The sequence below is a fragment of the Corvus cornix genome, chromosome 3 (genome assembly GCF_000738735.6).
Source record: "Corvus cornix cornix isolate S_Up_H32 chromosome 3, ASM73873v5, whole genome shotgun sequence".
NCBI classification, from domain to species: Eukaryota; Metazoa; Chordata; class Aves; order Passeriformes; family Corvidae; genus Corvus; species Corvus cornix.
This window is the reverse complement of record NC_047056.1, coordinates 25022351-25047449: the sequence shown is the minus strand read 5'-3', so window position 1 is coordinate 25047449 and position 25099 is coordinate 25022351. Positions and strand designations below refer to the sequence as shown.

Here is a 25099-nt window from a genome sequence, read left to right as displayed (position 1 = left end):
TGTCCTTTCAGGATTTTAAGCTCTAAAGCTGGTCACATGCTGCCACAATATTTTAACGTCATTCCTAGCTGGCAGGTAGCAACTTGCTTTTCATCAGTGCCTTGTGGAAGTAACCCAAGCATTAAGATGTGACCTCATTTCTATACACACATTTCTCCATCCACTGCAAACTTTACAGGAGCATAATTTCCTCTTTTATGATGCTTCACAAAAAATTCCTGTTTTTAATTTTTAAAAAAATTGTGTGGAAAAGAATATTTAATTTGGGAGGGAAAAAGCCCTAAGCTTCTAAAAGTTTATACTGCCTCCAACTACTTTTCATGCTTGACTATGTGGCAGGGAATAGTTCATTATACCAGGTCACCAACTTTGACATCTCTAACCTCACAATAATGGTCCTTTTTGTAATGTACCAAAATTGAAAATCAGTTTAGTTTATGTTCTCACTAGGTTCATAGCTCTGGTGCCTAATATATTGCTGACTTGTAGGTCAGCATTACTCCCTAGTGAGGAATATTAAATAGCCACAGCTTATATTAGAAGGGGTGAAAAGGTCCAGCTCAAGTCTGCTGTATAGCTCACATTCGTTAGTGCTTTAAAAACTCAGTAAGTTGCATAATGTTTCCACTTATCCATGAAATTGAAGTATGATTCATATCACAGGCATCTTTAAATGATTTGTAGTCCACTAGTTAAGTATGTATTCCACATAAATAAATACTTCCTGAGTTTGTATACATGATTTGTGCTAGTCAGTATCATAAAAGAGGCACAATAGTGCTTGACCTTTATTACTGTGGTAAGAACTTCATACATGTAATGGAAAACCCCCAAACAGCCGAGAGGAATGGTGTAATACAAAGCACCTCTGTTTGGAAAAGGCATTTTTGGAGCTTATCAAAGTGTGAATGGTATTTCCCTCCATCAAAAACTTCTGTTCTTTCCACTCCCAGTACTCTCTGTGCCTTCTAAAAATTTCATTTTAGGGCTATGTTGTTAAAATTAACATTAGCATGTGGGATACAGTGTTTGACTAGTGATAGCTGGGGTGCTCCTTGAAGCTGCTCGTTCCTGAGCTCCGTTTGTGAAACAAACAGGACTGGAGCTGGGGGCCTTTCTCTACCAGCGAGCACACCTGCCTTCAGTAACAATGCTGCTTTTGGGGTTTTCCTTTAAAAAAGTAATGTTGGAAAAAAGAAGATATTTATAGCTGTCTGGAACATGAAGGATGATAGTTGTTCAGAAAAAACCTCACGTTCTTTCTCTCACCATGACACATCTCCAGTGATTGGTAAATTATTTGCAAGAAAATCAAACATGCCACGTTTACAAGCTACATGCCCCACATTGCACAGCTCTCTGTGCAACAGCCTGTGACGATCCTCTGATGGTTGTCTGCAGGCAGACCAAGGGCTGAAGAAGAGGTGAAGCAAAGAACTATGCCTTCACCTCCAAGACCCTCCTTTCAGCAAAAAAACCCTCATGGATTCCTTACTCAGAAAGTGTGACAGCAGTAGGTTCATCATGCTTTTGGTATCAATACACTTTAATATGCTACTTTAATCTCTAATGTGAGTGGGATCAGTTCTTTCAAAGACATTGGAACTCAGCATAAGTGAAAACACTATCAGATCACAACCTTTTAATTAGCAGTATGTTGTTATAAGCTTGGTAAAGGAATTACTGAGTGAAATGATACAAGCTGATTTATTTGAGTCAGATAAGACAGTGATCACAACAGACTGCTGGCCAATATGTATGAATCTGTAGGAGTCCCAACTAAATAAGAGAATAAGGTATTTTTTAGTTTTAATTTCTCTGATGTCTTTTGAAAAGAAAAATACCTACACTTAAAGAAAAGGTATTTTGTGCAGAAAAAAACCCAAGCCAACCAACAAAAAACCCCTTTGCGTACTGTATGTTTTTCTCTTTGAACAATAAAATTTCTTCATTGTCCCTTAACTGGTCTGTCTCTTGTTTCCACAAGGTAAAAAGAAAAGCAAAAGACAACCCACATACACTACTATTCTGTTTTATCATAATGATGGTGGACATTTTCAGCTTATCTCAAAACATTGAAGTATTTATTGGAGCTTATTATTTAAAAAAACAGTGTTGTTTCACTGAAACAGACAGCTGAATTTGTCATATGGATATTTATATTGATATGAACTGCATTATGTTCTTGAATTTTGATCCAAGAAATACACTGTTTTGTTTTACTGTCAATTCCTCTTTCTCTGTCTCCCCCCCCTCCCCCCCCCTTTTTTTCCCCCCTCTTTTCTGTTTTAAATCTGTTCTCCCTTTCCTCTGTTGTCATGCAAAATTGCCTAAAGGACATTCATGGGTCTCAACTGAGCAAAACAAGCTGCCTGGTGTGCAGACAGACTTTTCAGCTCAAACATCTTAACTAAATCTCCTCTGTGACGTTGTGTAGGCCAATCCTGAAGTCCTGGAGCACGTTCCCCATGCAGTGTCCTGCAAAATTACCTTTTTCACCACAGTTGGGCCCATCTGCACTTCCCTTGCAGTCCAATTGCCAAATTGGGTTGATGACACGCAGCCCTGGACTCACCTCTTTCATGGGGAAGTATGATAACTTTTCCCGTGGAAATAATTGCGACTTGGCCCAAGTATCCTGACTTCCCTACACATCTGTCAGAATAATTTCCTTGAAAACTTATTTTCTTGGTCAGCAAGGTGAGAACAGTGTCTTTCTTCTCTTTTTTCTTTCCAAAAACTTATATCTAATACATGTGAACAGTCAGAAACAAGACAGAACAATGGACTCTACGTGGGCACAGCAGTTGCCTGTAAATGACACATGCTGGTTCAGAATATACGACATGGCAGGCAGAAATGTTCAGATAAAACTATAAACAATCAAAATCATTACTGCAATTCGAGAACCAGCTAGAGACCACTTGGACATAAATCACTTTGAGAAGAAACACAAAGGAAATATTTCTGAAATGTTGGCTGGCAGCCATCTTAAAAAAGGGCTTTTTTTTTTTTAGGTGGACCATATGGAAAGACACAACACTTCTGGCTAACATCTTTTGTTCCCCTGAAGATCACAATATTTTCATTCAACGTTGTGGTTTTTTCTGCACATTAGAATGTGTATTTATGAGAAAAATAACAGCTCAAATCCTCATTACTCTTCATGATTTCACAATTATAGCTGCTGTACATGACCTTCCCAGCCACAAGGCTGTACTAATCTGCCAGTGCAGGAGTCCCCCACCATGAGAGAGCCTGCTGAGTTTTCCTGTGAGGGTGTTTTGGGGAGGACATGGGCCTGGACATGGGGAAGAACCAAATCCCAGAGGCCTTGGGCTTTGGGGACTGTGGAAGGAGAGACAAATGAAAGGCTACTTATTGAATTGGGGGGGCAAATTCCCTGTCTGGCTTCAGTTTTGAGACTCACCCATCCTGCTCTCTGTGCACCACGGCACTCACATGGCTGGCTCAGATTTGATCTGCTCCCAGGACTGCAGAAGTGCTGTCACCCAACAAAACACTTCATAAAGCTCACGGTGGTGTTTCCTTCTGTCAGACTGAGGCACAACACAGGGCTTTGTAAAGGAGAACCCTGGGTCTTCTGCCATGGTGGTCACTGAGGGTCACCTCAGGAAGCTCCAGGGAAAGAGAAGAGCAAGCAGGGATTGGTGGGGAAGAGAAGAGGGCAGTGTCTGGGTCACTCAAAGTGTGGGGGCATTAGATCTAAACTGTCCATGTGATAGAGCAATTAGATATGCTATTCAGTAGCTGCAAAGAGACTTTTCTGTGATTGTCATGCTTTTCTCTGCTCCCTGATACTTCAGAGGGAGAGAGGGCAAAGCTACCTCCTCTCATCCATGCACCCTTTTCCTGGTATTAGGGACCCCCAAATGGGGCTATCCTCACCAGCGGGAGAAGAAGATGGGGTCCAGCTCTCTTTGTCATGCAGGATGGTGAAGTTTCCTCTGACTTTCAACTGTGCCTAATATGGGCAACCCTGCTCTGTCACTAGCTTGCAGAAGGTGGGGCTTTTGCCTTCATGTGTTCCTGTAATACACTCAGTACCCTGCAGCACAGTGACGCACAATCCAAGAAAGGGCAGCCTTCATGCATTTGGTGAAATTAATGCTACTCTACAAAAAAAGTCCCCTTTCTCAGGTTGTGGGTATTCTTGACATTTCTTTAAAGCAAACTGCAGTGCACGCTGAACAATGTTCAGAGTCCTGCTGAGGCTTCAGTAACTTAATTATGCTTTATTCTTTCTAACCCACCCACATACACGCTTTACCAATTTAAACTTTTTTATAGATCCTCCTAAAGTATTTTCTGCTGTGCTTTGCTCTTAACATCACACTTGTTTTTCTCACTCCAGTCCTTACTCAAGTACAGGGTGCCTTCTTATGCCTGTGTAATGTTGTGCAAGATGGTTTCCATACCTTAGTGTGGAGCAGAGCTAAAAGGAAGAAGGAAGGAGAAATAAAAGAACTTTACCTTGTACCACACCTCCGTCTGGCTCTTCTGCATAAAATACACAACACTGATTTAGGAGCTTTGCTTCTTGCATGCCAATAAATTACTGGGAGCAGACATAACAAATGCAAATGGAATCATACTTTAATGAAAACTGAAGTGCTTATAACTTAAGGAAATTGTTACAAAGCAAAAACAAGGTTAATTGTACAATCAGGTCCAGGCATACCCTCCTGCAAGTGTAAAGACTAGGTTTTGCTTACTGATCAAGTTCATATTCTCTGTGTTGGACACAGTGACTAATTACATATACTAATTTAATTAAGCAATAAATAAGCATATTTCAATTGGAACATCAAAAGAGTCATACCTTTCAAATCAGGGATAATTAGAATCATTTTGAGACCTATTATTTTCAGCTGTTATACAATAGCTGATTCCGACAGGATCTGTATCACTGAAAGCCTGTCCAATGTTTTGCAAGACAGCGATCAGATCCATGCTAAGCTAATACATCCATTCATCTTGGAGAGCTTCTTCCCCAGATAAAATTATCATTTGCATTTAAGTAGTATAACAAATCCCTCATCAACTCAAAAACTTATTCCCTAGAATAGCACTGAATTTCAGGACTAACAGCAAAACTTGGAGACTCAAAAATAAAATTATTGACTTGTGTAGTTGATAATTTCCACCACCTTCCATAAGATTCTTGTGCTGAGTTGAGCTGATTATAAAATAAAAGAAATGGGTTTCCTAGAAAAATGGAAAAGCTGTCTTAAAGAAAGATGCTTTTCAGATCTAAAATACAAGTGTTGAATTCTATTTTTGAATTGAAATCATAAACTAATCAGATTTACATCAGAAAGAGCAATATACAAAATGCATGAAGTTTTTCTATTAAGGAAAATTATTTCTGGCAGTTGCACCACTTGAGATAAGGGGCAATGGAGACATGAGCAAATGTCTTGGCATCACTTGGTGTGAGCCTGGAGCTCTGCCTAGCCACATTTCTAGAAGACTCAAAGCTCATCTGGCACCCTGTTTAATCTTTAGCTAACACATACATTGGGGCTCAGACTTCCCCTTTGTATTATGATGTGACCAAAACTAATGACTGCTTCACTTCAGTGTGGCATAGAAAGTGGAGAATATTTAGGAAGTTATACCCACAGGCAGAGTAATGAACATATCTTCACTGGAAGTCATAGCAAGATGCTTATTTAGGCTGGTCCTAATAGTGCAGTAGGAAATCAGAGTCTTCTAACAGCTTGGGCACAATAAATAAAGCACAATCCATGTTCTCTCCACCTGCAGGCTTAACAGCATGGTACAAACCCCCCATTTTCATTAGAGTTTACTGTATGCTGAGCTGAAGAACATGACAGTAGATTCTGTTGGAGGTAGGCATTGAATGGAAGATATGAATGTCCATTTCTGGTTATGGTTGTGGGTTTATGGAAATCTGAAGTCCACCCAGGACCGCACTGGGATGTGAGGAAGTCAAGCCTCAGAATTAGCTTTATGATACTGGATGGAATAATTTTTTCATACAAAGGGAAAGAAGATTGTTTTAGAAATGACATTAGTCTATTCTCTCCAAAACAGGAAAGACTTGCCTCAGGCAACTGAAGGAAGCAGCAATTGCCATTTTTATTCCTTCTTTTCCCCAAGGGGACATAAAGCAATGAGTCAACTTTGATTCTCCCCTCAGTCCCACTGTCAGAGAGGCTGCCAAGTATATATTGGGTTCCCAGGGGCAAAAGGCCTTCAAGCAGATATTTGTGATACTTATCCCTGTGGCTAGTGCTGAAAATTAAAGACACATGACGTTCAAACCCACAACAACAAGCATAGGTTTCCAAAGACAACCAGCTGCTTCACAGGAACTGCCAGAGCAAACAATTAGCAATTCAGCAAGGATATTCACACGGCCTGCTTTCTCCAGGACAGCTTGGAATTCTCTGCCATGAGGAGAGATAACTTTGATATTTAAGAAAAATTATAAGAGTGATTATTCATCACTGCCTTTGTCCAGCTGGGGAGGTATGGCTAAGTGTCTTTTTGAAAGAAAAAATAGATGAAGCTTCCTCAGTCATCAGTTCATGAAACATACATTGCCTGACTACCAAACATGACTTACACTCCAAATGGGAAATTATTGTTAAAGGCAAGCTGTTCAGGAGATTAACCATCACTATCAAAACTGAGGGGACCTGACATGATACGCTTTTATCAAATGGTTTTATAAATGAAAGTGAGAGGGATGGACACAAGTGGCCAAATTCAGCCTCTTCCTGCTAAGCTTCATGTGGGTGCAGAGACTGCTTTGCTGGTGTTGTCTAGCATGCATAACACCCCCATCAATGTACTCAAATTAAGAGAGGCAGACTGGAGTCAGCTGTGTTCAGGAGAATCACTCCTGAGGTAAGACTGAATACATAAAGCAAACCACCTCCTATGCTAGCTTGTGAAAGGACTCCAAAATTGACATAACTAGAATTCCCAAGAGTACAGTATTTCTTCTGTATATCATCTTTTCATCTTCCAATGCACTTGAATATACTGTGCTTCTTACAGGGAATATCACTTCTCAAACTTTATCTCAGCACTTGATAGTTATTGACTAAAACCTACAAAATTGAAATAACCATAGAGTTCAACAAATGCACAGTTCTTCACATATGTCGATACCTTGGCAGAAATTGTAGAAAATGTCACAGAAACAAGAACAAAATTATTTGTTGGTCATAGCTCCAAAATCCCATAAAACGTGTTGCCAGAGAAACACCATTCAGGCTGAAAAAGATGAAGATTTCTAAAATGCAGTACTTAAAAAGGCTAACAACAAATTAATTTGGTACCAGCTGCATAATCAGATGATCAAAATCATATCAAATTTTTCACTATGGATGGCAAAGATTCAGGACATGAACCTTGTCTAAACTTCATCAAACTCTTGACCTAGGACAGTGACCAAATCTTGTGAGGGCATGACTTTCTACACAGTTTCTAAACTCCCTGGTTCCATCTGGGTTTAACACTCTCAGGAAAACAATCCTCTCTGCAAAGCAGTTAAATGCTGCTTGTTATTTCACTGAGTGCTATCTTATCACCCAAGTTGTACTGAGTGCTCTACTGTCAGTTTCAGAAATCTGTCTAGTCCTTGGAAATGAAAAGTCTATCTCAGATCTTACCAGAATATTATCACAGGGACCTAAATGCAATTAAGAAGAGTGTGTGTCACCAGAGGTTCAGCAAAACCAGCTTTTTAATTTATAGTTATTTAAGTGTTGTTGGTTTCAAAAATCATCCAAGAAGTGAGTGCAATGGTATTTGCATTCCTTCAACAGAGCTAAAATATTAATCAAATATGCTATGGGAGAGAAAGAGAGGAAAAATATAAAGGAAAGGGGGGGGGAAGTGAAATTGTATCTGTATTAACCTATTACTAATTATGAATTTTATAGATACAGCTAGATGAATAAAGATGAAAAGAAGTTGGAGAAAAATACATTATCACACAAGAACAGACATGACTGAGGAGCTGATCTTCAAGCTTTTCCCAGATCATTTTAAATGATCTCACATGAACTGCCCACAAGTGAAACCAGCAACTTCACCTCCATTCAGTGCATACTTGAGCGAGGCTTTTACTGAGGCTGTTCTGATTTCTGATCAGAATCTTTTTTTGCTTTGCCCTTCTGCTAATAACATTTGGTACACTGCTGAGCTGGTCTTTGAAAAATATGGGTATTAAATTACTAATGAGAGAGGAATGAACAGTTCAACTGAACTACATAGATGCTTGAAAACCAAAAATTCTTCATAGGGGTTAGTGAGAAGGTATTATTTCTTAAGTTAGTATCTTCAAGATAGTATTTCTTAAGATGAACTTTCTTAAATAGATTTTTTGGCAATTTTTAAAACTCAGCATAATACCAAATAGGTTATATTTTCTGTTCTAGAGTAGCACCTTCTGAGAAAGTGTGGAAAAACACCTAACATTTTGTAAGGGATCTTTCCTGAGTCGTGCAGGTAGAGCTATAAGTAAGTGCTGTATTTGTGAGCAGGCAGAGAATGATGGTTTCCAGTAAAGATTCCAAAAGCATTAAATTCACTTTAAGAAAACTTCTGAAACTTGGACTCTTCCTGTGAATATATGCTACATATCTCAAAAACATAAAACCAAAGAACTCAATCAAAAGCACAAAACCAACAGTAAAAAGCCATTCAGCCGGAGGAAGACTGTAAAGAGGATCTGTTTCTAGAAAATGAAAACCAGCTTTGCACTCTTTCTCTGCATGCTGAAGCATGCATTTTGGGTGCCTAGGTCTGAATGCACTGCATTCTGGCAACATGGCAAGAAGCCAGTAAGATAAAACATGCCGTGAGGTCATATTTCATAAATCAGAACTTTCCCAAAGAGTACCGGTAATACAACAGATCTAGAAATTAGTAAAAAATATCAGCAGTTATCATCTTTAAAAGTTCAGTTTATCTTTAAATCTATTTACCATCATCTAATGTTAAATGAAATTCATAAAAGTTATGAGTGGAACAGATAAAACAGTACTGAAGAACTGGACTGGATAATTAACCTGTTTAGGGACCTGGATGACTAATGCATTAGCTCTAAATGCAAATATAAAGGGATATAATTCTGCTGGAACAACAATCTGGAACAACCCTTCTGAGGCCCCTGGAAATTCTGAGAGGTCAGAGGAATATAGCAGAGCTCAAAATCCATCCAAAATCACTGTAATGCCATAATTCCTTCCTAAACTACATGAGAATATATGTATTTACAGGCACAGAAATGGCAAGATTACAGAGAGAAATTCATAAAAGGAAGAAATTCTTTCAAAGAAAAAAAACCCCACAGATATTCCAGCTCGAATGCTTTGGAGTTTTAAATAATAGCAACTAACCATTTTTTCATTTTCTTTCAAATTACAGTCAACAAGCAGGTTGTGCTCTTAAATTATATCTGCATGCAATACTCACAGGCTGTAAACAATGAAACTTAATTAAAGGTTTGAAAAATGCCTGGTGAAATACTTATGATTAAATTAATTCATCTGTAGATTGGGGCAGTAAATTTGCAAGGGTTGTAAAAGTACCTAGTTTATAACGTGGATCAAAGTATTTGCCATGTAAAATGAGAAAAAGGCCAGCACAAAACTGACAGAATTTATTCATGGTATCCACTTTTCCATGACACTAAATGCTGCTTCTGTGCACTGAGCCATCAGTAATCTCAATTCTTTTTTCTGTAAGTACTATATTGCTGGTTAAACCAATTTGTCCTTTCAGGGTTATTGTACTTTAATTTGCTTTGTGCTTTACACTTCCTCTGCAAGTTGCAGTTTAACAGATTTTTATGAAGATGCTACTACATTAGAAGAAAAATATTGTTATGTCTTCATAGTAAAGCTCTTGAGCCAAAGACCTTCAATCTCCTGTTGGCTATTAAAATTCCCACTTTCTGTACTGCTTCGGAGCACTGCAATGATATTTCAGTGTCACCATAAATAAATGTTCCTTTGTGAAAAATAATTAGTCAAGTCAACGATTTTGATTTTTTATTTAATCATCACTGTCACTGCAGAGCCTGAAATACATAAGGAAGTAGTAAAAATAATGATAGCAGCATCTACCCATAGTGCTCTGAAAACAGCTCTTTAGCTTCTGTGCAAACAGCTTGTGGTGTGATGCAAAAGAAATACTTCATGCCCCATTCCCTGCAAGGGACTTTGAGAAACCTGGTCTGGTTGAGGGTGTCCTTGCCTGCGGCAGGGGGGGTTGGAACAAGATGATCTTTAAGGTCCCTTCCAACAGAAATCATTCTGTGATTCTGTGTTTCTATGAACTGTAGCTTTAACTTGACATACACTACCTGCACAAGACTGCCGCAAGCTCACAAAATTCACTTTAAAGATAACACCAGGCTGTGAGATACCACACCTGAATTACCTATTGCTTTCACAGCTTAGCAACCATTTGGTATGACCACTTGTACAAGCTGCTGCTGATTCTTAGACTTGCCAACAGATCCCTATTCTGGATGAGAGAGAGACTGTCCTGTTTAACACACCTTTAAAAGGCTGTGATTTTCACCTGTTTTGCCACTATACAAGCATTAATTGTGCTTAATTCCATGTGTGCTTGCACCCAGCCTGGGGACCCAGAGATAACAGGGTAACATTCATTCGCCTGCATGGTTCCTAACTTGGCATATGGGAAGGGCTGTGTGTAAAACAGGGACTACAATCTAGATTTCACTGTACCTTTCGCTATTAGCCAGACACCTCCTTCTCTTCCTATTTGTATTAATTGTACACAGAAAACTTGTTTTCTTCAAAGAAAAATCAAGGACCTCACTTCCCTGTTCATGCAGCAAACTACCCAGCTAGTCTTGAGCCTCCTCCACATTTCTGTCTTTGGCTCTGTAGTTAGATACTTATTGGAGTCTAAATGCTCACAAAAGATGGAAAATTTTGTCTTGAAACTGGCAGAGCTATTCTAATTTCTCCATTGGTTGTGCAGAAAAAAATACTCTGGGTGTTGCACAAAAGCTCAGTTGCTCTTTTAGATGGACTTCCTCTCTTTTCTTGGTCATTTGCATTAACTATATGGAGCAGTACTGAGCGAGTGAATGAGGGAGATGGAGGAAAACAGTTTGAAATTAATTAAGGCTTAAAATCACATTAGAGATGATTTTCTGGATGTGGATTCTGTTCTGTCCCTCTCCAGCCAGGATTCATTCTCCTGTAGTGGTCCAGCAGCCATTGGCATGGACTATCTGCTCCAGTGGTATTCCCCCAGCTGAGGTGCCCAGTGCCCCCAGGCCAGCTGCAGAAAAGAGTTAAACTCTGTGGGAATCTGAGCATTTTTGCAATGGTCCGAGGATCCTCACAGACTGGGTGAAGGCAGCACCTCCTCTCCTGCAATGGCAATAGATTCTGAAGCTGCTCAGAGAAGGAAAGGATCAAAAGTGTTCATCTAGGCTACCCCAGAAAGAAAGGGACTAGATTGTGAAGATTACAGTCCCTCTCAAATTTTTAAATCAGATTGGATGTCAGCATATTCCTAGGACATGGGACACTTTTGCAGACAATATGTATTGAAAGTGCTCTCTTGCTGAAGCTTGAAGAACTTGAGGGTAGGTACTTAAAAAAACAACACACAAATGTCAAAGCAAGTAGATCAAACCTGAAATAAGAAAGAACAAGCAGTGTGAGTTTCTTTGGATCTGGTCAAAGCTGTAGGCTGCTTTACTGTTATCTGAATGGGATCAGATATTGTTGGTATAGCAATATGCAAAAATCAGGTTGTTATACATACACACAATCTCTTTTATCAGCTAGTACTTTACAGTAGTACAAATCACCATTTCCCCTCTATGACCTTTCTTAAACAGTCAGCAATCTAAAAGAGGAACACAAGGAATTTACAGTAGATGGAGAAATAAAGAAGATTCATGCAAATGCTCATTCCCATGTTAAATAGAAGGGCACCACAGAGATGATACAGTTGCAACTCTTCTTTGGTACTGTGACCTTCCTTGAGGAAATACATTTTTTTTTTTCAAAAATAAATCCAACTGTAAGTGTCCTGGGATATCCAGAAGTGAAGCAAACTTCTGACTTGAAAAGGTCAGAAATGAAAATCTGTCAGTCACTGCTGTTACCTAACAATATCAGAGCTACTCTCTCATTTTTGTCTCTCTAATAAACCACTGGAGGACCAGGCAAAAGAGCTATGATGAAGGCACTTGGCAAAGTCACTTACAAACTAGAGCAAAAGCCAAAGTTAGGTGTAATCCTGTGGACAAGGGCTCCCTCTGTGCCCAGACACTCCCAGTCACAGGACAGGAACAGCGTGCCACAGTGAAAGGTGCCAACAGTGGGAGGAAACACATAAAACAAATTAGCCCTCCCCCCTTTCCACCAGTAAATCCATCTGGTAACAGCTGTTACCTATTCAGTTTATACAATCTCTTCTCCAAAATCTTTGATGTCCAGAAGACTGGAAAATCTAATTGTGTCTTGGGAAAGAGGATAACAAAAATATTGAGAAAGTAATAAAAACACAAGCAATTCTCTTATTGCAATGCTTGCTGAGAAAGAAAGTTCTTCAGATCTGGTTAGTTAGCAAACTCCTTTATAAATCAGTCATGAATGAAGGAAATTTACTATTCATGGCTACAGAAATAAAATTTAGAAAAAGGACTTGCTTCTTTCAGCAATCTTGAGAACAATGGTATATTTTCATTTGCTTTCCTAAGGACAAATACAAAATGAGAGCATTGAGGCTTCCTCTGGAAGCCTGCAGTTTACAGCCAAGGCACAGTTCACCCCATTAGCCCAAGGACTTGACTTGCCATTACATCAGCCGTAGTGGAATGACAGTCGTGCAATGAAGATGGTAATCAGCTAAAAAAGTAAATGACGATATCTTTGGTTCTACTACATGGCCAAACCGGCCAGGAACACCACACTCTGGGAGGTCTGTGGTCAGGCACCAAACGTGGAGCAGCTTGGCTTCTACCTGCCATGCCAGGGCTTCCCAGCTGGAGAGGTGGCATCCCCAGGGAGGCATAGCAAGCCCAACCCCTGCTGGGAATGACATAACTGCCCTCTTTGGCTGCTGAAAGCATCTCTTTGGGATGTGCTACCCATGACATATGCCCCACAGTAGTTAAATGAGGAATGAGAGTCCTCGTGTCCCTTTTGCCCCAGACAAGAAGTTGCAGCATTGCGCAAACCCGCCCCGCTCGGGGCGTGCCAGCAGGATGTGGTGTGCTGCCGCTGCTCCCGCTGGGTCCAGTGGGCTGCCCAGGGCTGTGCTCAGCCAGGGCTTGGCCAGTTGAGTGGGAAACAAATGGCAGCACCTTCTGGGAAACAGGGAGGGGGCCAGTCTCCAGGCACCTGTTGAAACAAGATTATGAGATTTAGGTTGGGAATGCCAATGCGCTTTTCCTGCACGAATCGTGCTGGCACAGCTGCGGTACCTAGCAGAGATTGCAAAACTTCACACAGAGTGGAGCACTCTGGCTGCTGTACCATCAGGATAGTGATTATACCAGAACAGATATGCAATGTGAGAGAGAGAACATGAATCTTAAATATGAATTCTAAATCTCTCCCCGCAGCACAATCCCATTCACCTTCAGCTCCTGTGCACACAAATCTCCCCAAGAGGCACCTTGGTTACACATCAGATAATACCTTCAGAGACTATTTCTTTTTCTGTTTGGAGATTGCTTAGTATTAACTTTCATCAGCTTATTTTTGTTTTAAATAACTGCAAAATGTCTCTGTTTTTGAGGGAGAGGAAGGTAGAAGGACGTGGGAGGGAGGCCAATATATTTTAGATTTTAAGGGAAAGAGCCCTGCCAAAGTGCAAAATCTTTCAAAGACAGACTTACACAGCTTGTGAAACTTGTGTGAGACTGCTCTCTATAACTTGTACCACATTCTGCCTCCTTCACCCTCTGACACATAGCAAGAAAACTGGATTCAAAATGAGATTGCACCATGGTGAATTCATTCCTTGAATTGCATCGTAAGTTTCAGCAATACACAGCGTGGGAACACGTCGATTAGCTCTCACTTTGAAGAAATTGGATTTGCAAAGGTCAGCAGTGGCTCGGCCCATTTCTCAGCAGATCTTTGGCTTGCTTTTCATCCCGGGACTAGCAGGGAGGAGGTCAGAGAGGAATGACAAAAAGAGCGAGCTTTTTGAAGAGAGCCCAAAGAATCTGACTGTGCTCCCAGCAGTTTAGAGGTTTCTTTTGCTCAAAGCTAATAAAAAGGTAGATTTTAAACCAAATTTACGGGAATAATTTTCTGGGTTTGCTTTACATATTAAACAATTAATTGTTTTGGTATAAACTAAGAAATGCTTTCCAATGTAACTTTTGGTCTGGCAAGAGCTGTCTGAAGCTAATCTGCAGAAAAGCCTGCTTGCCCTCCCCCATCCCTCCCACGTTTTGTGCAAAAGGGTTCAGCCAGCCTGGAAAAGAGGTGGAAAGAGGCAAAGCTCAGCCCTCAGTGGAAGTGTGAAATCCAGGGAGTTTGTGCTCTGTATTTCTCCTCTGAAACACGTTTCCCAGTTGTTTAGTTTGCTCCTGTGCCAGCGCACTGAGACAGAGGTAGTTTCATTACCCTTTTGAGCCGGAAAATTCACAGAATATTTTGGCCACTCTCTGCACCTTATTAACATAAACTGGACTTTCCTCCTGCTGCTGGCAGGGCAGGATGCTGGGAGTGTGTGATCAAGGCATTCCAGCGGCTGTCACCGACGTTCTCCCTAGGCTGGCGGTGAAGGATTCCTCCTGGATCCTGAACAGGGGTTTGCTGTGGCCACTTACACCGGAAAGCCACAAAAGAGGGAAGGAGGTGGGGAGAAAAAAGAGAGCAGGTTAGAAAGGAATCCAAAAATACCAGCAAGCCTGAGTTCCTTCACCTGTAAATATTAAACATTTCTTGCAGAAATACAGAACACACAGACTTAAACATATCTCCTAGAAAACTGGAAATAATGGACTCATCTTCTTTGTTAGTGTGGTTTTTTGGCAGCTCACTTTCTCTGGCTTTAAAGCCTTGTGAAGTCTTGCAATTTGGGGAAAGACTAGGCAGAATAGCTCCAGCTGCTGTTGCAGATCTCCTCAAACTGTAAACATTTGCTTTTCCCTAGGTCTTCCAGCAAGCAACATGGCAGCATGCTGACATAAGAATATAATTTAGAAAGTATCCAAATCATAGAAGGCCAAATCTTGATGCTCTTTTGGTTCTTGTTAAGTAGCCAGTACTAATCCAGGTGAATTTTTCTCGTCATTAACTGAGCAATACTACTGCCCTTTGCCCTTACTAATTTGACTCGGAAAACTCCCTTCTGAGTCTGTCCCAGGAATTCCCAGAGGTCTGGCTGCTGCAGAAGGTGCCAGCAGGAATACAGCAGAAACACTGGTCGAGGGGAGGGATTTACAGCATGTGCAAAAGAGATGTAGGACAGAGTGTTTTAGGGAGATGAAGATGAAAAGGGAGTGGTTATTACCAAACTGACAGAGAAGTGATGTTTCTGTGACCTAAGAGGAAGTAATAAATGCTGGATTTGGGCTTTTAGTGAAGAAATGGCTTGTTCACCTGTTACCTCATAGCTGCATCAGACTTCCACCAATATCTGATCACCACCACTAAAGAGTGAGTCTATGGAGGGCTTGTTAACAGCTCTGCCAAGGAGGTTGTGCCAGCTCCTCTCAACAAGTGGTGTTACCACAGATCCCAGCAGACCCTGGAATTTCTCATTACCTCACCAGCAACTCTTTAGAAGTGCCTTTACTTTCCAGTTACAGAGATGGAAGCAAGTAGGGGATCTGAGTAAGGTTCTGCAGCTAAGGGGATCTCTCTTCAGAAATAGCACTTTGTGCTAAATATGAGATCCCATCTAGGGGTTTTGTTACAGCATCCTTTCTAGGAATATAATTTTTAATTTGATAGATTTCTACAATATTTGACCTGAAGAAGATTGTGATTTATGGACACATACCTCATTTGCAAATTTTCAGCTGAGTACAGGTAAACTTATACCTAACCTGGAGAGCTTAGGCATTAAAACATGTATCTGGATTACCTGTTCACAGCTGTTCATGGTCAGCCATCAAATCCCAGATCCAGCTTCTTTTCTCTATTTAGCATCCTCTTGTCTCTGTTTTCATTTGATCACTCTTTTATGTGTGATGTTTTTATCAACACTTGCTTCAGCATCCTTCAGTGGAGAAAGACGTCCTTGTCGCACCTTTCACATATGTATAAGCTTCGTAACTGAGAACACAAAGTACTGGGTTTAGCTCTCTTTTTTTCAAAAAAACAAACCAAAGAAAGTCAGGAGGTTAAACAACTACAGTTGAGGGTACCTTGCTGAGCTGCAATAAAAAATACAAAAGATTGGTCTGAACACATATTTTTTTATTAAAAGAGAATGAACATAAATTACAGCTGCTGACCATGTAGTCATTCTTTTTATGAGGTATTTCCCTATACCCATATATGATTTCCACATATAAATGCCCTGTTGGACTGAAAACTCCTCACATGAAACTGGTGTTTTTCTTAATAAATTGTCTGCAGAATCAGTATTCCATCTTGGATGTAAAAAGTTCATTAGGGGAAAAAAGCATCCCAGTGTCCTGGTGGAAAGCAATACCAGACACTGTTCAAGCTAAAAAAAGATCTGCCTGCAGATTGTGTAGCTTTTTTTCTCTGCTTTTCTACTTAATTATTTTCCATAATTTAATAAAATCTAATATAACATAGCATACTGTAATGGTGCCTGCAGTAACAGCCACTTAGTCCAGAGCAGAAAAAAGCAATTCTGTTCCATTGAGGGTTTCAGCATTTTGAGTTTTGTTTCCTATAAAACTTGAAGAAGGGCCCCTAGCTCTGACAGAGTGTGAGCACAGAAACCCTGAAATCTTCTGCTCTGAAAGAGCTTGTTTTATGGAATGCCCTCAAACCATGCAGCGTGGAAGCCTGGAAACTGCTCCAGGTCAGCTCACTGAGGTCTTCTCACCAGAGAAAATCACTTCAACAAGAATCAGATGTTCCATATGGGGTGCTCAGTTGTAAATCTGAGAAAGCACTAAAAATACAAAATTGTAAAAAAATGTCCCCAGAGCGCACATGAAAATCCACATTGATGATTAGCGTTGTTACTCCATGCAGAAGAGAGGCAATGCTGAACTAAACCGGATGGCCATGTATTCAGGGTCATCTGCTGCTGCTCTTACTCTGGAAGTGCAGCTGTCTCCTCGTGAAACCAGCGAGTTCAGTGGAGACCGGGTGAAGAATGTGCTCCTAAGAGATTCCCCCTTCCTGAGAAAAACGCCATGTTTGACAAGCGGCTGGATGTGCGTCAGAACGTGACAGAAGGGGCACGTTTTTAGCAACACTTCACTGAACCAGTGCAGCAGAGTGTGGGCCCCAAAAGCACAGTTGCTTTCATTCCCATAATTTACTTTCATCTGTCTTTTTCAAAACCTTCCCTAATTAAGCTTAATTGCCATGCAGTCACACATTAGTGCAACGTTCTGTCCACTTATGGACCACCCATAAAATCCTTCATAGCATTAATCCCGGAAAGTGGTAGACTGCTTGTTTTGTTTTGTTTTCTAATATGCATAAGTGCCTATAATGCACAGCAATGGCTTTTTGGAACTGATACTTGACTCTGATTATCACGAAAAGATTCTTACTTTATGTCAGAAAATCAGAGAGGTCAGAAAGGTGTTTGTGTTTTGGGAAAAACAAGCATTTGTGATGATCTGGAATCCAAGACCTTTGGTGCAGAACTCAAACACGCAGATTCCCACCTCTTTGATATATTTAACTCCTTCTTAGGACAGTTATGGGTTAGACCATAACAATTTGAGTACCTTTCACCTTTGTGAGTAAGTCAGGTTCTCTGCATCGCTTAAGTCTTCAGTGAGAGACTCCCAAAGAGCAGCAATTCCATGACCTCACACAACCCTGCAAACTATCTTCTTTAAAGATGGACAGAGGTCTCGCCTGGAGGAGGCCTCTAAATAGTTTGTAGGAGCTGGACCCTAACAGAGTATTTAGAAATGTTAAAACAAAGTAACAACAAAGAATTGCAGGGAAATTGGCTGAAATATTCTTCCAAGCAGCTGATTATTCTTTAGAATTGCAGTTTATCTGAGTGCAATAACTCCCATAATGTAGAAGTCATGAAGACCCTTGAATTTCTAGGATGCTGAAGCAACAGCAGCAAGTACCAGGTACATCAGAAGAGTATTGGGTGGGCTAAAAATTCTCACAACTAGGACAACAAACCTAAAAGATAAGAATGAAGTAGTGTTAGATAATAAAACTTCTGTAGCAAACAGACAACACCATAACTTATAGCAGAGAGATGTAACATGAGGGAATTTCAGCCTCACTCAACTTTGGTGAGTGACTCAGGGAGTCAGAGATCACACCATATGACTAAAAATTTACCATTTGCATTGACATGGTTTCTGTGCACTGGCAGAAAATGCCAGTTTTTTTGCCACTGCTAGAAATACTTTTCTTAGTCCAGAAATGATAAAAAGAAAGAGAAAAGGAAGAACAAAATTTAGGTCCAAGTGAATATTTCTAAATTATTGGTAAGTGATTCAGTTACATCTAGTCCTTTCCAAAGCTTTCAAGCTTTGTAGGATGTATATATTGGAAAGGGAAAAATGAAAGGAGAAATACCAAGAACTCTCTAACCAGCAAGGACTTGTTGCACATGTAACTTATTAGCTAAATTTGTCCAACATACACAGTGCTTGAGAAATGCACATTCTGTGAAAAAAGTAGGGTTCTTACATTATGCCTGTGAGACAAAAGTAAAATAGAGAACAGGAGATACATAAATTATTGTCTGTGAGTCCAGAGGCAAGTTCTGATAATGATTTAATATTTTAATGTCAGGGAAAATCATTCTTTTCAGTCACACCTTTATGAATTTCTAAACTGAGCAAAAAAAATCCCCCCTACTTATCACTTAATTGATTATTATAAAAATGAAAATATATAACTTTTGTTTAATAAAAGCTAGAAAATTTCAAATGACGCAAAATTTCTTCAAAGCTTCTTTCTTAAAAGCCACACACACAAACCTTCATTGTTATCTAAGTTGATACTATCTTTGTCCCTTATTTACAGCCCAGCCCTAGCATTCTTTCTGGGTGGCAACAGCACAAGGCACACTCATGGGCAAACTGAAGTGACAAGCAAGCAAGGAAAACAGAGGAACGAAAGTGAAAAGTGTGTACTTGCTCTGCCAGCTCTGCTGCAGGGTACTGAGGGTATTATAGCTGCATTGAGTTAGTCCTACAATTAATTGGCCATTATAGAAAAATCTGACAATTATTAAAGAGAACAACCCAACTCAGAAATGCTGGGATAAATTAACATGTTGCAATCCTACTGATATCACCAGCATGATTCTCAAGGAGAAATTGGTGTTGTTTCTTTGTTTTTTTCAAATAGGAGTCATTCCTTCAATTGCAAATTCTCTTTCAAATGTTAACACATTTGGATGGCATAAATGTAGCAATCCTGGAGACTACCCCACAGGGGGGGCAGGCTGGTTTGATACAGGGCTTCTGCACTTCAGGTCCTCGGTGTCTCGGGTGCAGCCTAATCCAAGGGGTATAAGACGCAGGGTTAGGATATGTTTGTTGTGGAATAAGGCAGTCTGGAACATCTTTGTGAGTATTTACTCAGAGAAAACAGGGTGCCACCTCAGTGATTGTTTCTATGCATCTTTCTACTTGCTTTCCAAAATAAGCAAAGCATCCAATCTCTAAAAATACTGACTACTAAAAAGTACACAGTTCCTTAGGGAAACAAGGTTTCAACATAATTGTGTCATATGAATGTTTGCCTGTCATCTGTTTGCTCTTTCCCCCCCAGTTTTGACTCCATTTTACAGAAGGGCAGAGGTCTCAGCGAGTCAAGTTCTGACAAGTCCCGTGCAAATTGGGGGCACCTGATGGCTGCACGCACAGCAGCGCTCCCCTGGCCACGCACTCAGTGCTCCCTGCCAGGCACTGCAGGCATGAAGGACAAGCAGGCCTGACAGTGGACAAGCAGGAGCAGTGGGGCAGGAGAGACAGAAATCCATAGGAAATGGGTCCTCTTTAGCTTGGCTGCCTGTGGGCCAACTTGTTAACTGATTTATACAATAATTTTCCTCTCGGTTCTTGAGTTCTACTGAAAATGATCTTTCTCGCCAGTGATGCTTTCCAGGAACAGACTGAAGTGCTTGCTTCAAAACTCCTGACAGTATCCTTTATTTGCTGAACAAGGGGGCACAGCAAACAATCTTTTTCTTATGTTTTGCTTTAACCTTGCTGATGCCTTTTCAGTGAACTATGAGCCAAATTCCTTATTTCACTGCTTTAACAAGTGTGTAGATACTGACATCTCCAATCCCACTTTCCCAGGTCAAGATCATGTTTCATTAGAGACCAACTGAGCCTGCAGAACTCTATTTTCTCGTAAATGCTGGTCTCACTGATCTTAGTGGGAGAGCATGTGTGGGCTGGGGGCTTGGTACCTACCTGTGTATCTGCATACTTATATTTAATTCAGAGATGCAGCTACTCTCATGGTTTTAATTCTGTCCAATAGAATGCAATATCAAATACAGAGCCTGTTCCTATAGACTCAGTTTGAATGTGGCTAATCAAATGAAGTCCGTCAGTACTCCTGAGAGTAACAGAAATCCAGAGACACCAACAAATCATGATTAAAAGTGCAGGAAGGCTCATTGGGGAACGACTGCATCTTTCCTACTTTGTTTTGCTTAATAAATATTTAATTTCTGCTACAGGCAGAAATAAGAATAAGTTGAGGTTTAAAGAAAGCATTTGTTCTAATGAAAGTATTTTGCTTGCTAATAGTATTACCACCAAGTGAATAAAAAAAGAGCTGTGAACTCCATTGATTTTAAAAAAACCCCGTAACTATTCAGAAAACCAAATATATACTTAGGGTCCTAGGCAACAAACATGAGATGCACCCTAGGATAGTAACACACATTCATGAGTCTATACAGTGATACCATTTCATGGCTTGCCTGGATGAAATTAATTAATTAAGTTTGTATTGTCCACATCCAGTCCCTGTGATCTAAATACAGGCAAACCTGGGAAATCTAGTCCAGAAAAAAAGCAGCACCTTTCCACCTGGGAGGAAATAACAAATTCTCTCATCACTCAGTGAGTGCGTGGGGTAGTTTGAATACCCGTGGTACAGACAGCAGGCAGGAATAAGGCTTCTCACTTCCCACCCTTGCACCCTCCCCAGCAGTGATGGAAGCCCAGAGCCCACCTCTGCACTCTGCCAATTTATGGCATCCAGGTAAGCAAAAAATTACTTGTGTGAATTGGTTAACTGTCAATGCTTCTCACAACATCTTTGGATTCACACTATGGCTGTGATGCAAATGTTCGGTTTAGAGTAATGGTGCCTCACCGTCAGTAACTGACATTCTGCATCATCTTTCCAAAACTCAAGGTTTTGAAAGATGACCTCAAAACTAAAGTTTGTAATAGCAGAGAGAGGATTTCTGCCACTGCTTGTGCTCAAGCAGCCAGGAAGAGTTACACTCACTGAAGGCAAACTCTAGCTGATGCAGTTTCTGGAAGTCTATTTGCTTCCCGTGTTTCCTAAAGAGCTGAGATCAAGAAATAATTCCTATCTTCTAATAATATGAAAAAAAATTGATGTGCTGCTAGTTTGGGAAAATATAAACTTTGATGACCTATTTCTGATTCTGTTTCAGAACTGCTGGAATGGTTTGCCTGCTGTCCTCGTTGTAATGGTTTGTGCCACTGCCCAGGAAAAATCTACTGCAGCAGTGAACTTATCCATGATGAAAATTCCACATGAGTAACACTCAGGAATATTAGAACCAGCCTGTATGCATATGCAGTTAGAATTAAAAATTTTAAAAAACAAAAATAATAAAAAAATACCCCAGTAACTCTTAATAAGCATAGGAGTGTCACCAGTCTAGAAGAGTGTAACTTTCATATCTAAATATATCTGTATCTCTGTATAAATATTCATCTGAAGAATTTTATCTGCCTCGAGAATGTAAAAAAAAAAAAATATTCAAACAGCAATTCTTTGGTCTTGAACAGTTAAAAATAGCCCAGAATCCAGAACGACACCAAAAACAACAGTTCTTTGTGCTGAAGCCATTGCCCAACTTGCCAGCGCTGGTGCTGCCGGTGCTCCTTGCTGTAAGTGCGGCAAAGGGCAGCCGCAGCCCCAGCCCGTTTCGGCTCGGGGCTCGCTGGAGCGGAGCTGGGGAGCGGAGCCGCGCCAGGCCCCGGCGGCCGGAGCTCGCTGCTTCCAGGGCAGCTCCTCGGGGAGAGCTCAGCTGCGCTCCCTGCGCAGGGCCAGGGACAGCGCCGGACCCTGCCCGTCCTGCGGGGAAACCGCAGGAGAGCTGTGCGGGTGATTTCACTTAGGGAAAGCCCAGACTTACAGAAACAGCAGGCTCTGCTTTGGGAAGGGACAGACCCTCCGGACCTACAGAGCACTGTGGGAACAGTTCTGTCACTTTTTTTTCCCGCTGAGCAGGCCTTTTCCCCCGAGCAGACCCAAACACTTACATGAACTCTGTATAAATAAGGTTATAAAGCTACTAATGTTCTTTAACTATAAAGAGATAATACCAACCATGAAACCTGAGCAGCTTTTTCTTGTCTCCTGCACATATGAAAGATGGCATTAAAAGAGATTAGTTTAAACCACTTGCAATTTCCTTTATGCAATAAAAGATTTTCTTTGCTTGGAATTTTCCTATTTATAGTGTGTATTTGGACTCAGGATAGCATAATACTTTCCTTAGTATCCCTGCTTTTAATGATGCTCGCAGCATTTGAGCCATTCATCAAATTTGACAACTGAAACAGCTAGGAGTTAATGGGAGCATGAGCAGTTTGACAAACACAGTCTATTTGACAAGGCTGAGGTCAGGACCAAAAGAACTGCTCTTGGTTAAATAAATAGAAAAGCAACAAAGTAAAGCAAAATCTCTGCAGCCATTTATCAACTTTAAAAGCCTTTTTGTTATAAGAAACATTAAGTGAAGCTGCACACAGAGATGGGAATTAAAAGGGGTTGGAAGAATTCAGCTGGCTTCTCTTTTAGGTGAAATTAAAAAGCTCAGTAAAAACTGAGGGATTATGTCCATAAAGCTGACATGCAGCTACATAATACCTAAACCTACACTTTAGAGCTGTCTGCTTCTGAACTTAGTATTTTAAAGAACAGGCTTTTCCTAGATAACAGAGTGATTCAGGTGGCACTGAAAGTAGAATGGTATCACGAGAGACGACTTTGCTGACATCTGCAAAGCAGGAGAGCACTGTATGGGCACGTTCAGGAGCACAGCTGAGACTGATCCATCCACTGCTGCTTCAATTAAGAAATTTACCTGATAGCAACCTGTGCAAGGGGCCTTCCAGAGAGCCTGCAAAGCATCAGAGCTCTGGGTTTAGACACAATATTGCCTGTAGGAAATTCCTGGATGTCAAATGACTCCTGGAAGCTGATAATTAGTGCAGCCACTAATTTCCTGGCTTTCCTTGGTTTGTGGAATTTTTTTTTTACTTGGGGACATTGGTTTGGGCTCATCTGTCCAAGACCCTGCAGGTTCTAGGAAAGATAGAAACACTGAATCTGTTCTTGTACTCCCTTAGTAAGATGTCTTTCAAAGCATGCAGCACACTTAGGAAACAAAGGATAATATCTCTCTTTTTTTTTTTAATCAAGTACACATTGGCATGCAAAATCAAATCCGTAATATTCTGGGTTTGGTCTTGCATTCTATATATCAGAGTTGGTGTCCAGGAATTATAGTGTTGACTTCAAGGAGAACAAGACTGACTTTCTTCTGATTCAGCTTTCCTGCTCTTTAAATTTGGGAGTGATGTTATTCTCATGACTAGATAAGGCAATACAAATTTAAGCACTGAGAAATTCTTGGATATTATAGTTGTGCAGAATATTTTCTAATAATTTTCCTACTTGATCACTTCTTCTAATCATTTCTATCACTGTCCAGAAATCACCAGTAGCGCTAGGGAATTTCCATCAGAAGCAAGTAATCTGGCAAAACTCAGTATATTTTTGCAGTCCTAAAAGTATCAGGAAAGGTCTTTATGGGTTTGGTGCTGGACATGTTGCCAGATGAAAAAATTCCTTTTCTTCTGAGACTTCTCTATCCTTTCTATTGCTTTAATGCTTTTATGACTATTGGCACTTTGGAGATAATAAAGAAAAAAAGCATGTATTGAGGCACAAAGACGGCAGAATGACTCTGAATAGTTATAAAATTTACAGATTAATTTGGTGCATCTTGTTTTGCTAATAACTTTTCATTTTTTCTTTCATAAAGCAATTTGTACACCTATAATATACTTAACAACTCCTATTGCTGTTGGGAAATGATGAAAGACTTCTTTTCCTGGAAGTGATTGATTATAGTCTGGATAAATGAAATAATTTTCCCTCTTCTCATTATGCTTTGAGCAAAACACCCATTACAGGAGTACCGTGCAGCCATTTGGAGCTAGGAAATGTATTCCATTTAGCCTGTCAAACACAGTTTAATTCCTGTTTTAACTCTGCCTCTTTTCCAAACCTCCTTTTCAAGACTACACTAATATAACCTAATTTTGACAGAGCATTCTGGACTCTGGGCAGCTCTGACTCTTGAGCTCTTTACCATCTGGAATGGGTTTTTCTTCTGCTTAATACCAGAGCTTTCTGGTTTGTTTGGTTTAGTTGTTTTGCAATATACAACCTACAGTCATCTTATAAAATAATTTATAGCACTCATTTGGCCTCCTTTTTGGAACTTTCTATTTGGGAAAGAAAATCAAAAATAAAGCAAGCTCAGCGCTAGTTTGCCTTTAAATAAAAATGTTTTTACCCAAAATATTGGCGTGGATGTCTGAAGATTGCACTCTCCTTTCCAATGTCAACAACGCAAATGTCTTTTCTAATGGACGTAATCATTACTTTGTGTCATGGCTACGTTGTATTTG

General features: G+C 40.3%; 1 long non-coding RNA gene across 6 annotated transcripts in view; it reads right to left on the bottom strand.

Moving 5' to 3' along the window:
- Positions 1-4599: 4599 nt before the first annotated feature.
- Positions 4600-25099, bottom strand: part of LOC104685672 — a 320409-nt gene continuing 299909 nt past the window's right edge. For 5 of the 6 annotated variants that reach the window (XR_751165.4, XR_002044173.3, XR_751168.4 and 2 more), the window contains 2 exons: positions 16114-16304; positions 4600-14846 (listed from right to left, as the gene is read on the bottom strand). This is a non-coding gene — a long non-coding RNA (uncharacterized LOC104685672). The remainder of the gene's footprint in view (positions 14847-16113; positions 16305-25099) is intronic. The other variant, XR_751167.4, reaches the window with a different exon arrangement.